The following is a 12,452-nucleotide window of genomic DNA, read 5'->3' as shown; positions in this document are numbered from 1 at the left end:
ATAATGAGATACAGTAAAACAGTTGCATTGAAATTTCTGTGGAAAAGACGAAATTATCTGATTTAAGTTGGTGATTGACACATTTGATTAAATAAGCAGCAGCTCTGCTACATCCTAATGCACGCAAAATAAGGAATAGCCAGATGCTCCCAAAATTCAAGATCTTTTAAATTTATTTTAGTACTTTAGTGTTTATAGTAGAGTTTTTGCATACACTGTTGAATAGAAGAATAGTACTCATGTAATTTAACTGACAGCTGAGTGATTGTTTATTTAACCATTTTTGAACAGCTTCCAAGTTTTGAGAGAAAGAATTGTATATTTCTAAAGGATTATATAAATGTACAAGCTGTTGATACTCAGTTAATTAATACCTTGGAGATGTGGCCTTAACATCTGATACGTTAAATTCATGACATTAGGTTCTGTAGTATGAAAGGGAACGTACTGTACTACATCAGCCTCTGACAATGGATAATTATCAATAGTGCAGATATTTGATGTAGCTATTCAACAAATGCAGCCTTTGTGCATGTTCAAGAGTTCTACATTTCTTGCATGGGTGCACATCTATCTCTGTGTGTGCACATGTACATGTGATTTTAGCTAACAGTTCTTTGTATATAGCTGCTGAAGTTTGGTTTGGGTATTTGAAAATCATTAAGTGTTTTTCAGCTACAGATTTTATCTATTTTATTCCAGTTGCCTCAGTCTGAGTGACTGATTTAACTGGCCAGTATGAAACTAATTTTTGAGTGTATATATAACTCAAAACTAGGTTTGGATAAATATTTGGATGTTTAAGCTTAAATTTCACTGATCTGAGCATTCGTTTCAGTGAGTTTCTAATATTCAAATGTTCACAGGAAGCAAATCTCAGAGTCAGAAACCATAGTCAAGAGAAAAATAGCTTTCCAGATTAAATGAGTATTTGTGAGTGCTTTGGAGTTTGTTTTTTTTCTTGTGTCCCAGTTTTTTCTGCTGTCCACTGCTTGTTGAGGCATACTGCTTTAACCCAGTTTGCTCCTCCCATTATCACATATCTGCAGTGTTGCTGTCTCACACAGAATGAATTATTTTCATTGAATGCATTTCATGTTTTTTTCCGGAAGAATACTGCCAGGCAAAAAAGGTTTTGCAGCTCAGAGCAGGGAAGGGCTGCATCAGGTCTACAGCTGTTTCCTTCAGAAGACCCCAGTGTCTAGCACAGGGGTGGAAGTTGGATAAACACTAGTTCTAAGAGCCTGTGGGGGAATATCTCTGTAGCTCAGCAAAGTGCTTCCAGACTGCTCCTAGCTTCCTATGAGACCCACAGGCATTTTGTATAAAGCCCACAGGCTCCTGTAAGTTAGAGCAACTTTCTGTTCACAAAAGGCTTCTGGGATGAATGTACGTGAGTATCTATCCAAATACCTCTGGACAAGATAGTATGCAACTTTGTAAGTTTATTAAATGAGTTTTGTTTAAATACACTTTCAAGGTTATTTTATTTGCCTTGTAGTGTGTTTACTGCGGCCAAGAGCGAAACCCCCGCAGCCTCTTGCTCCCTCCGCTCTCCTGTGGGACGGGGAGAAAGTAGAAGGATAGCAAGAAGTCTCATGGATCGAGGTAAAGGCAGTTTAATGGGTGAAGCAAAAGCTGCACGCACAAGCAAAGCAAAGGAGGAATTCACTCACGGCTTCCCATCAGCAGACAGACGTCCAGCCACCGCCTGGGAGGCAGGGCCTCAGCATACATAAAGGTTGCTTGGGAAGACAAATGCCGTAACAACCACCATCTCCCCTTCTTCCTCTTTTCCTTGAGCTTTTATTGCTGAGCATGACGTTATATGACATGGAATATGACATTGGTCAACCTGGGTCAGTTGTCCCGGCTGTGTCCCCTCCCAACCTCTTGCCCACCCCCAGCCTACTCGCTGCGGGGGGGCAAAGTGGGAAACAGAAAAAGCCTTGATGCTGTGCAAGCACTCCTCAGCGACAGCCAAAACACTGGTGTGTTAGCGAGGCAGGTTTAGTCACAGGTCCAAAGTACAGCATCATACGGGCTGCTATGAAGAAAGTTAACTCCATCCAGCCAGACCCAATACCACTTAAATAATCAGATTTTTATCATTAGAGCCTACTGCCTCTTTGTCATAAGCAATTATATTTTATGCAGGGCCTTTGAAATACAAATAGTTCTGGCAAGTAGATACAGCAGATAAACTGCTTTAGCAGAAAAGGTAACGTTCCAACCCATGTCTTCGGAGTATCATCAAGTGTGTGGTCTTTGGATAAGAAAGGCACTTGTTAAAAACAAGCAACTGCTCTTTCCATACTTTCCACGGAACCAAAGTCAGAAAAACATTGGATAATGTTGGCTTTTATTAGTCCTTACACACAATTTTAAGAGGTTTTTAAATAACAATAGGTATACAAAATATTTTATTTTCTGCTTCTGTCCACCTAGGAGCTGTACGCATCATTCAGCAGCTTATACTTTGCAAAGCCCATAGCTGTGTTAGATAAGATGTTAAACTATGTTCTGCACGTCCTTCACTGAGTTACAGGAGTAACACAGATAAAATGCAAACAACAGCTAAAATACACTTACCATACAGAACAGACACTGGCAGTAATATTTTGTGGAGATTGTTCTTTTGGAATGTATATGGAAGTTCAACCCGAACTCTAACTTTTCCTTTGGGGAATATTTGGGTGAAGTTAACTCAGAAAGCTTCTTTCATAAAAATGAAATTAAGCTGCCTATATCCAATTTTGCAACTAGTCATGGGAAAGCCACAAAAGTGGGACCATTCTTGACCTGTAGGGAGATGACAAGAATGAATGACTATAGTGTGAATTTACTTTCTGTCATCAGGTTATTCATGTGAAACATTGCCATTTTGAAGCTTGTAGAATTTTTCTTGACACTGAGAGAGACTTAAAAGTTTCATTTCATCTTGTTGGCTGGAAAGAATTTTTAGTGGCTTGTTCCAGCTGAGTAGTTCCAGTTTTATATGGAGAGTCTAGAGCACAGAGTGATACATTTTTGGCTCCTTAAAAAAACCCATTTACAATATAATTGTAAGCATGCATAATGAAGGAAGTTAAAAAGTTGCGTTATTTTTCCAGATTTCCTGGAAAGAGGTTTCTGATGTAAAGGTGATACTTTCACTCCAGCAGCATTTAAAAATGTGATCTCCAATATGAAACGTTGATAGTGATTACTGTGATTATATGTAAAGTGTAATTTGATGGAAATATAAAATACAGATGCCATGTGCATGTCAAATTCTAGTTTTTGCATAAATCAGGTATATAAGTGATATGCATGTTGGAGATAATAGCACGTACTGTGTCTAAATAAAATCCTAGAACTCGAGAAATGTGTTGAATGTTTCCAAATACACTTCATAGCCTCTGACAGTTCAAGAAAAAAATGTGTGGTATGCTTAGTGCCACCTGTTTACACAATTCAGAGAAGTTCAGGAAAAGGAGACAACCTTGAAGAGTGTGTAATAATAATAAAAATAATAATGAAATGCTGAGAAATTATACATGGAAAACTAGACATGGAGATAGTCTAAAATTGGAATACAGTCCAATCACAAAATTGTATTTCACTGGAAGTGAATTTTCAGAGACAGGCTAAAGAAGAGAGACAGATACAACTTGGCTCCTTTTTTTTCCTAAGATCAAAGCGGTCCTGACTCAAACATTAAAGGTATAGAGAGATGAAGAAAAGTGGAGGTACAAAGAAGGGCAAACAGTGAAATTGAAAAAGAGAGGAAAAAAACACATAGAACAAGGGAGATAATGGATTTTACTTTAGTTATAACATGCAGAAAGGTTGTGTGTGTATAGTTGGGAGCAGCTGCCGTAATAGGGTTTGTGTCTAAACTTCAGCAACAAATAAGTGTTCCTTCCAAAAAGTATTTTGCATTATATTTCCATTGAAAACAGGAGTTGGCCTTTGGCTAGTCTGCTGCTTGTGCATTTTACTTTAAAAGTACATACCAAAATATTACATGAAAAGCATTCCAGCTTTTTCCATTTGGTTGTACAGTAGTTGTTTATTAGTCCAATACGAACATGAATGACTAACTTGTTGATTTCTGATTTTTTTAAAACTTGATTTTGAGGAATTATTTTCAAGATATTCCCGATTATTGTAAGAGTTTAACTTTTAATCCCAAATCAGTAGTTTTTGCAAGGTTTCTGGATTTTAGCAGAAGCTTTTCACCCAGGCTTGCAATAGTTAAGAGAAATTATTATTACTAGCCAGGCTGGCTACGGTGGTAGAGGTCTGGCCCTTCACCTGCTCTGTTATGTGTAGTTGCCTGGTTCCTCTATAATCCAGAGTAATACTTTTTCACAAAAAAGTGTTGGCTGCACATAGACTAAGGAGAGGAAGGGATTTTCCATTTTTATGTTAATTTTGAGAGCTGCAGGTGATGGGGAATTTCTGCTTAGAATAGAAAGTCAATTAAGTAATCCCCCCAAAATCTTGACTTTTACTGTAATGTTTGAAATTCTTTTGCCAGTATGCCCTTTTATTTTTGCATGGGCAGATAAGTCCCATCTGTCTATATTCAATGCAAAACATGTGAGCCAAATGCTGTGAGTAATTAATAGTTAACCTGCAAGTGTTATTCTAAATTTTAATCATGAGCAGCTCTGTTACCCTCTCATAGAGCTCATTTGCTGGATGCTGCAGGTGGAATTGGTATTGACCTAGTCTACCTGGAGACTGCTGAACTTTTAACCTTCTTAAAAATAAATCTTGAGAGCTTCTTATCTTCTTATTTTATTTCTTTATTTAGCTTATTATTAAAAGAAGCAGAAGATAGTAATAGCGATAATGATTAAAAAAGTAGACTCAGATGGGAGTTTAAATCTATGCATAATTCACTATGAGTGACTCATTTCAATGTTATTTAAGACCTTCCTCAGTGTAAAAAATGTTTCCAGGCATTAGCAATTGCTGCTGAGTTTGAAACAAAGAGCATACTGCAAATGAGCAAGAGGTGCAAAAACCAATGGAACCAGAGTTTCTGAGCAGACCGTTAAGCTAGTGGAAGAACAGTATGAAAACACGTGTGGATGTTGCCAGAAGGAAGTGTCAAAGTTGTGAAAAGCACTTCAGTATCAGAACAGAAAGTGATTCAAACTAATGTATGGACTTTTTATATACTTTAAAAGATATCAAATAATATAGTTTAATAATACAATAATGAGTTCTTTCAGGAATGTTATAATAATCCAAATATTAAATCTGTTTGGACTTTGCTATCTTTTTCACCAACTTCGTGTGGCCACGCTATTGAAAATTAAGGTATTGGCAAGAGCCTTTTGAACTACCATGCAAAGTTTGAGATGTCATTCTACTACAATCCCTCTACATTGTTTACTGAATTCTTTCAATTAAATCCCTCTTGAGAACTACCCTTTTTCAGATAATATGAGTAAATAAGGCACTGGTTATTAAAAAAAAAAATAATAAAAAAAAAAAGAAATTTTATCATGGCACAGACTGTTGTCTTGGCAGTCTTGTTTGAGGTTATTTTGTTGCTGTTGATTTCTTGATCCTTCAATGATACCTGGAATCTGCCACTGTGTATCTGCCACTGTTAAAATGAATGAGGCCAAAAATGAAAAACTCGAGGGGTGACTGTTTTGAGCTGAATGATGTTTCTGAATACAATACCAACTTACTTTCCTGGGTTTGCTAGTATAAGTAAAGAAAATGTTTGCTTCAGTGATAAAAACTCAATGATATTTCTTGGTTTCTCCTGACAGAGCTAGGACTGCACTAAAATTAATATGACTGGTCAGAAAAGAAAAAAAATGTTTATTTGGCCTTTTTAACTGATAAAAGCATCTTCAGCTCCTGTGCACAAAGCATTCCTGTGGATTATTTACCATCCTGCTCTCAAAAGTTTAAATGACAGTTATGTTAAAAAAAAAACCCAACAGGCAAAGGGAATTTAAGCATTGCAACCGGAGATAGAAGCCAAATTTCCATGTCCATCTGGGCCCAATTGACTCCAGGAAGAAACACACCATAAATCTAAGACTCTGCATAAACTTAAAGAAAATATCAAATGTTTTTGAGGTGTTTTCTTAAGCTATTTTTCTATGTGTAAGATAAAGATTAACCATCTTCCTCCTATCAAATGATATTAAATACATAGTAGCATTGTTTGCCCATTCTTGACCCCCAATTATTTGGAATTATCCTACAAATACTGAACTATGCTTCACTAATGCCACTGGGCAAACATAGAGTGTGAAGTAATTCATGTACTAAAGTTCACCTTAATTTAATGTATTTGTATAGATAATTAGAATACTGGCTCTGTTCATTAACATTTCAAATCTCATTTAAATGTAAATTGTAATATTCTTCTTTTGTGCAAGAGTGGGTAGTTAGTGTCATTCATGAGTAATAAGTAATTTGTTCCTCATTAGCCATAAGAATAGATAAAGATATAGATCAAATGTGGATAGCAGATGTAGTTAAAAATGGTTACCTGTCTGGAAGGGGAATTTAAAACAAGCATTCATTGTTTTTCTGTAATTTTACATTTGTAATTTGGTCCTAATTCATAATTCAGAACATTTTCTATTAATTGGCTCTTTGCATTATTCATAATGAGGGTGTGAAAGTACAAAAATGTTTTCTCTGAGTGACTTATGAGATACAGTGTGAAATTTTAAAATATTATTTTCATATTGGTTCAGATTAAGCCCATTTATAATGCAGAGCTCTACTTCCAGATATTCTTCAAAGCACTAGAAGAAATATTCGGAAATAATGAAGACTGGCTATGTAATATGCTTATTTTAAAAAAATAATCTAATTGTCCTATTTTGACTGAAAGGTGGCTTGAACTGATTTGCAAGAACAGGTCTAACTTGTTTCTGAAACTATAGCAAAGTGAATTAGTGATAATAATAATAAAGAAAAAGATTCCAAGTTTCCTTTCTGTTGGTTAGATTAGAAATCATTCTGTGATGGGAACCTGCCACTTGGGTAGTGGAAAAAAAAAGTATCTTGTAATCTTTCCTATTTGTGAAAAGTGGAAAAGGAATAGGAATTTGTAAGCCATTGCTGTCACATTGAAGGTCAGTAATCAACTCTTTTCTCTAAATAATCTATGTTACTTCAGTACCATTTTCATTGAGGTTTTTAGCAGAAAGCTAGCAATTATTTTAAATCAATTGCATCAAAAATTCATTTGAAGCGTGCTTGTGAGTGAAGGAGGAATTAGGGAGGAAACTGATGGAATTTGTAAGTACTAAATTAATGAGTAACCACCCAAACAGTGTTAGCACAGAGTCAACAAGCAAAGAGGGGGGGAGCTGGAAAAGGGGAAGACTGCTTGGTTAGCATCACTGCTTGATTAACAAGGTTGTGGTCAAAGCTGTAGGAATCAGATGAGAGCTGCCAATAGTCATGGTGAGTTAAATCAGGAAAGTGTGTGTGTCTATACAGGTAAAAAAAAATAATTTAAAAAGCCAATTTTATTGTAAAGAAGGTCTACTTTACATTTTTATACATGTACATCCTAGAGTAGACCTTTTATACAGGAAGTATGAATTACACATACCTAAGTATGGTTGCAAAATATCTTGTGATTTTAGTAAAAAATGATGATTCTGAACCATTGCCTGTCAGAAGCACATCAAATTGCATTTAAAAGTCATTCAGAGGGGATTTTTGCCTCTCCTATTGGCAGGAGAGTTTTTTATTCTTATTGCAAATCCATTTGATAAAAACTTCTGTATAAAACTTACGACATAATTCTGTTGATGATCTAATCTCTGTTCCTGAGTGAGTACTACATAAATATTTTAATTCTTGCCTTGTTTCCTTTGAGCAACCTGATCTAGTGGAAGGTATGTCTGCCCATGGCAGGGGGGGGTGGAACTAGATGATCTTTAAGGTCCCTTCCAACCCAACCCAAACCATTCTATGATTCTATGATACTTAACCCATTTATTATTTCTCTCAGCTCTTAGTCTGATAAATACTGGACAGAACAACTACTTTCAAACCATTTGATAACAAAAGCTTTCCATTCATCTGATTATCTTCATAGCCACTCTATGCTCATGTCAAAGTGAAAATTAGATAATTCTTATATTAAGAATGATCAAGAGATACTGGATGCAGTTTTCTAGATGAGGAGCTTATCACAAGTGCCTTTCACAATCACATTTATAGTACTTTCTCTCTGCTGGAAAGAACTTTTAATATATATCACAGGACAGCATTTTTCTTGAAAGCAAAAAATTGTGATGGAAGGCCCTTGTAAGATTACCAAGTATACAGTGGTCTTTTAAATCCTCTTATTGCCAGGTGGTGAACTCCTAGCTTGTAACTGAAGGTTCTCCTATTAGTCCCTAAATCCAAGACTCTGTGATTGATGTTAAGTCCCATTTCTCTCTTCCAGTTATCATAACCAACTCATTCTTCCTGCTTGATATTCCAGTGTTCCCCTCAACTGACAATGCTTCACAACCTTCACAGAATGTGTTGAAAATAGGGCTAGAAGGAACCTGAAGAGAATTTGGGTCAATACTCTATACGATTCATTTTTTAAAACCTTCAAATATACAGAACCACCATATTCCCAGGCAATCTGTCACATTGGTCTGCAAATTTTGCTTTAATGTCTAACTTGATTCTTTGCTATAGTTTCAGTTCATTACTTTCTATCCGTCATAGACGTGGAGGAAAGATTGGTCCCTCTTTCTTCAATGCAACAGTCTTTTGTGTATCTGAAAGCTGTAGTAATAACCACTCTGATCTTTCTTTCTTTTGGCTAAACCAGCCTAATTGATTCTTCTTTTCCAAAGTGCATATTGATCTCCACTGAACTCTCTCCAGTCAGTCCACATCCTTCTTGACAACCAGTGCACAAAGCTAAACACTGAATTCCAGCTAATGCCTTATCAGCACTGAGGAAAGTAAAGAGAGTACTTGCGTGTCTTATAGGCAGGATTTCTGTTTAAACACCTTAGTATGACGTTTGCTTTTCTTGTAGCATCATGACATAGTTGAGTAACATTTAGTTTTATGATCCACTATAAACCCAAAGATCTTTGCTGAAGAACTGTCAATTTCATCCTGTATTTGGGCAGAGGATTATTTCTACTTAGGTGTTGTACCTTGCCTTGTCTTTATTGACTCATACTCTTTGCTTTCTTCTCTGACCATTTGTCAGCGGGAAAAAATGGGGTTAGGTGATTATGAATTCTGATCTTGATCTTCAGCACGCTTGCAAACCATCACAACTTTTTTCATCAACTGCAAATGTAATGTGTATAGTGTTTATTTCACCAGCCAAATCATTAATTGAAACACTACACATAACCAGACTCAAGATAGATCCCTTGAGGAATTACTCTCAAACCCTACATTACAAGAGGGAGCTACAGGCCATAAAACATAATTGTTCTATCTATATTACATTCCTTAATTTGCATATGAGAATGTCATGTGAAGTGGTGTCAAAATCCCTACTTAAAATCAAGATATACGCAGTATGCTAGTTACTCTTTTTAAGCAGATCTTTTACCTTATCACACAAAAGGTTGAATACCATTTGGCTTCAATGCATCCATATTTGGTTTTAGCTGCTTCTTACCTTTCAAACATTTATTGATAATCTGATATTTGTCCCATAAGCTTTCCTAAATTTAAAAGCAGGATGCCTTTTCTATAATTCTGTATTTCTTCTTTTACCTTTTCAATGTAAGTATTATAATTGCCCTTTTCCAATCTCCTATAAACCTACTTGTTCCCATTAAATAGGAGAAGAATGAAAAAATTCTGAATTTTCTAACTAGTATTTTAAGATTGGGTCAGTGGTTTATTTTCAATAAGTGCATTGAAATAATGTATTTAACTCACATTCTTGCTATTTCAGTTTTTCACTAAATAGTAAGCTTGAAGAAACTGGAAATCTTTATTTCAGAAGTGACCTTCTTCAATATTTTTGTCAGTGAGTAATATCAGCTATCTGTAATAAATAAAGCTTCATCCTTTGGAACCCAGTGTAACACTTACATGTTTACAAAGATTTCCTTAGAGCTTCTTGAGCTCCTACAATCACGATATTCTTGGAATTTGGAAGGCTTTTCCAGATTTGACCTTGATGGGATCTGTCTGTCACTTGGTCTTTATGTTAATCTTGTTCATCCTTGAGAGGGAATATTTTTTTTCCTTGTTTGTCACTCAGGCTTTTCAGATTGCTTTAACTACTTGTAGTTAACTTTTATTGGGAGTTTCCATCTTGTTTTGTACTTTTTGAACCTCAATAAAAATATTTGTATTTGATTGTTCATTGACCAAAAAAATAGAAGTTAGCACTTTGAGGGTTGTAATAAGCATCCATGTAAAAACAGACATTTTTTCACTTGAGAAACCTGGAGACAGTAATATTCCCTGAATAAACTTTATTTAGAAAAGACACCTTGTATTTTATTACTGTGACAAATAACTGTAAGAAATGGCCTTTTACCAGACACTAAAAATATTTAAAGCCCCGTGAGACTTAGATGGTTAATTCCTTTGCCTTTGTCTACTCTGTGTTGACACAATGAAATCTTCTTATACCTTTTGTGAGAGATATGATTTTCCTCATTGTTCTGGATTAAAAACTTTTTTTTTTTTCTAGTGTAAGAAATACCAAATGTTGATTGTTCATTGGATTGCCTTTCTCTGTTCAATATTTCAGTGAAAGTATATGATTTAGTCCAGCAAGCATTTACTGTGACATATAAACTTTTCTGCTTTCAGTTGTCCATTGGTGGTGGTGTGGCAGTAATTGTGCTGTTTTCACTAGTTCTTCACCTGCTTGCTTTGAAACAAGGGAGACTTTTTCAGAAGATTACTTTTCAGAGACAGTAACTACTAAACAAACATGATACCTAGACTTCCAAGTATACCACCTAATTTAGGCTATCTAGATAAGCTTAATTTCTTACTAGGAAAGAAATCATTGACATTCACACTTAATGAGTAACATAGTAAAGAAGAAAGTAAAGCTATATTTTCAGCAGGTACAAATGTGAGTAGTTGCCTTGTCTTCAGTGAAGCCATGTGAATAAATACCAGCTGAGAATTTGGTCCAAGAACAGTAATTTATCAGATGCAGATTCTGTTTTACAAAGAGAACAGAAGCAAGACCAAGCTTCCTTTTCACGTATAATTCACCTTCATGTACTATAGCTGATGTACAAGTTTGCTGTGACTGCATGAACTAGCAGGAACTATAACGGGTTTCATTTTGCATTTTCTTTTTTGTTTTTTCCAGTTTGCATTTAGTGTGTTAGGAGGTCATAATACACAGTCAAGAAAAGGTGGCAGGAGGACTACATGGATGAACAAGGAGCTTCTGACAAAACTCAAACATCAGATGAAAGCATAGAAGGGATGGAAGAAGGATCTGGGCACATACAGACACTATGTGAATGTGCAGGGATGAGGCTAGGAAAGCCAAAGCCCACCTGCAGTTAAATATGGCAAGGGACATGAAGGACAACAAGAAGAGTTTTTACAAGTATATCAGTAGCAAAAACAAAGACTAGGGAAAATGTGGTCACACTGCTAAATGAGGCAGGGGAGTTGATGACAAAGGACATGGAAAAAAACAAGGTACTCCAAACATATCAAGAGGGTTATTGGGAGTAGTCTGCTTGGATTTACAAAGGAGAAATAATGTCTAACCAACCTCATGGCCTTCTATGACAAAATTACTTGTTTGGTGGACAAGGAGAGAACAGTAGATGTCATTTACCTTGACTTTAGTAAAGCTGTCTTTCACAACATCCTCATGGACAAACTGATGAAGTACGGGTTAGATAAATAGACAGTGAGGTAAAATGAAAACTGACTGAAGGTTGTGACCAGTGTTGTGAAGTCCAGCTAGAGGCCAGTCACGCACTAGTAGTGTACCCCAGGGGTTGATAGTGAGGCCACTACTGTTTAACATCTTCGTTAAGAACATGGACAATAAGATGGAGTGCACCCTCAGCAAGCTTGCAGACCACTTGAAACTTGGAAGAGTGTTTGATACACCAGATGATTGTGCTGCCATCCAGATGGAGCTCAGCAGGCTGGAGAAATGGGTCAACAGGAACCTTATGAAGTTTAACAAAGGGATATGCATCTGGGAAAGACTAACACCACACACCAAGTGTGGGATGGGGACCAACCAGCAGGAAAGTAGCTTTGCAGAAAAGGACCTGAGGGTCCTAGTGTCACCAAGTTGACCATAAGGCAACAATGTGCTCTTGCAGCACAGAAGACCAATGACATACTGTGCTGCCTTAGGAAGAGCAGTGCCAGCATGTAAAGAGAGGTAATCCTTCCCCTCAGCACTGGTGAGACACATCTGGAGTGCTATGTACAGCTCTGGGTCTCCTAATACAAAAAGCAGCATGGACTTATTAGAGTAA

Source organism: Mycteria americana, chromosome 2, assembly GCF_035582795.1.
Source record: "Mycteria americana isolate JAX WOST 10 ecotype Jacksonville Zoo and Gardens chromosome 2, USCA_MyAme_1.0, whole genome shotgun sequence".
Classification (NCBI taxonomy): Eukaryota; Metazoa; Chordata; class Aves; order Ciconiiformes; family Ciconiidae; genus Mycteria; species Mycteria americana.
The sequence above is the reverse complement of the archived record's forward strand: the minus strand, read 5'-3'. Positions refer to the sequence as shown.